General features: G+C 48.0%; 1 pseudogene; it reads right to left on the bottom strand.

Annotated features, from left to right (window-relative positions):
* The window catches only part of LOC124744356, a 9,477-nt pseudogene that overhangs the window by 4,300 nt on the left and 2,677 nt on the right, over positions 1-2,500 (bottom strand).

Raw genomic sequence — 2,500 nt, 5'->3', positions numbered from 1 at the left:
CATTATCAAATCAACAAGCTCCGCACCCCTACCGTCCTGTACATCACTGTGCCAGAGTGGGGACTTAGCATTAGCATCAAGAGCTACAATTATAGCCTGCCCGGCTAAAACTCGTAGTATCCAATTCAGCTGATCAAGATAAATCTTGATGTCATGTCTGAATTGGCAGTAGACGTTTACAACGTACATACTGTAAGACAGCAGATTTAGTTGTACAACTATAATATGCTCAGTACAGAACTGATTTAATATCGTAGTTTTAATAGTTTTATTCAATACTATAATTGCACTCATGGGGTTCCCACCTGAGGATACCACCTGTGCTGTTGCGGGAAAACCAGGGACTCGACCCGCACAGGAGTTCGGTTCTTGTATCAAAAGAATATCTATTCCTTCTTGTTCCGCTACCTTCCGTAGCTCATGTGCAACCATCTGGCTGCGCATAGCATTGACTTGTACCACTTTAAATATCGCCATAATCTGTTCTTTGGACAAGTCTGTCTAAGAACATTCGGTGGGTTGGACAATCTTTAGGTCCACCACACTTACGGCCTCGTCTTCTGCATGGTACACATACCGCAGCTTTGTCCTTATTAGGACAGCCTTTTTTGATATGTCCAGAGAGGCCACAATGGCCGCAAATGACATCGGGTTGCGTACAATATTTATTCGTATGGTTAATATCCTGGCATTTTGTGCATCTCGGCACAGCCAGGTAATCTTTTATGTTCAACGCAGAGTAGCCAACATACAACCGACCCACTCTCGTTAGTGATTTCCATAAACCTGGCGAGACTTCTACCACGTGGTGTACTGTCAGTTTCTCACGTGGTCCTACTTTAAAGCGTAACTTAAACTGTTCATCGAATTCTCCTCTTGTCATATTCATATCAAAATTTTGGGTATATATTGCGTCTACCAGATTGTCTGTTGTCATGTACGTAGGTACATCATACAGACACATCAAAGGTCGACGCTTGCGAGGAGGTTCACACTTCGCTTTGTTATTTAGTTGCTCGTTGTTTAAGATCTTTTGGCAGTCCTCTTGTGATGCTGCTTCTTCTATCAGCACATTCTTTGCAGTGCGTACATTATTTATCTTTATCTTATCCTTCTTAGGATCTACGCACTTCTCGAATACTGACTTAACAGTCTTAATGTCATCACCAGGTTTAGGTTTAATGAACACCGTGGGAGTAACTTTCTTAATGTTATCCTGTATAGTTTGTTTCGCTGTCGGTGCCTTGGCAACTGGGGCTCTAGCAACCGCAGCATAAGACCGGGCCGGTTGACCTCTAAGTCTTTCATTTTCTTTTTCTAATTCTGCCACCCTACCCTCTAACTGAGAGTGGGCGATTGCCCAGTTGGCTACAAAGTCCCTAATATGGTTAATAGCATAATTGCTTATCTTACCATTTTTGATGCTGCTATCCAGCAATCTCAGAAATTTCGAATGTCGCTCAGCGACAGACACATTCTCGAGGCTCGAAACTTCGCTAGTATCTAACGTATTAACACTCTCTTGATTCTCAGCCATTTTGATAATTAGAGAGTGTAAAAGTGGAGGCCCGTCTCTTGCCCCGGACCGGCCTCTCTGGCATGGGGGGAGGCTATATGCAGCTCGCTCACCGGTCCCGCCCCTTGACCAAGAGCTATCAGTAACTGAGCTGCCAGGTTTAGCACGCCGTGGGTACAGCGCACTAGTCCTCTTCAACAGCCGCACCACCACAGTTTTCACCCGCTCCCTTATCGGCGAATGCCACCCACATTCCGGGAGAGCGGATTCACTCTCCGTCCTTCGCCCCCTACTAGGCCAGGTTCCCACCAAAGGCCAAAGACCCGGTCCTACTCAGGTGCCGGGCCGGTCCCCCAGACGTTCGGAGGTCTGGACCCATCTAACCTGACCGGGGACATGTCACCACGCCCCGGCTTGGCGGAGCATGTCTTGGGGTCCAAGACAAGGCGAGTGGCCTTCGCCGACTTGGGGCAGGATCCCACCACAGCAAATGCAGCTATCAGAACCAGTGTACAAGTTGTTCAGCACACTGTCGCGCCCCTACCCTTCAGTTGCCCGAAGGCTTAACAGCTCCACCTCAAGAAGGCAGGTAAGGGCACTTGAGAAGGAGAGGCTGTTTGAGACGCATCCTTCCCCACACTGCCTTTTACCAACCGAGAGCCCGCACAGCTTGAGGGCTCACAGTATGAGACAGCTGGAGCTAGTAGATAGGGACAGCGGGAATCTCGTTAATCCATTCATGCGCGTCACTAATTAGATGACGAGGCATTTGGCTACCTTAAGAGAGTCATAGTTACTCCCGCCGTTTACCCGCGCTTGCTTGAATTTCTTCACGTTGACATTCAGAGCACTGGGCAGAAATCACATTGCGTCAACACCCGCTAGGGCCATCGCAATGCTTTGTTTTAATTAGACAGTCGGATTCCCCCAGTCCGTGCCAGTTCTGAGTTGATCGTTGAATGGCGGCCGAAGAGAATCCGCGCA

The sequence above is a fragment of the Schistocerca piceifrons genome, unplaced genomic scaffold (genome assembly GCF_021461385.2).
Source record: "Schistocerca piceifrons isolate TAMUIC-IGC-003096 unplaced genomic scaffold, iqSchPice1.1 HiC_scaffold_288, whole genome shotgun sequence".
Classification (NCBI taxonomy): domain Eukaryota; kingdom Metazoa; phylum Arthropoda; class Insecta; order Orthoptera; family Acrididae; genus Schistocerca; species Schistocerca piceifrons.
Note: the sequence above shows the minus strand (reverse complement) of the source record. Positions and strands in the feature narration are given on the sequence as shown.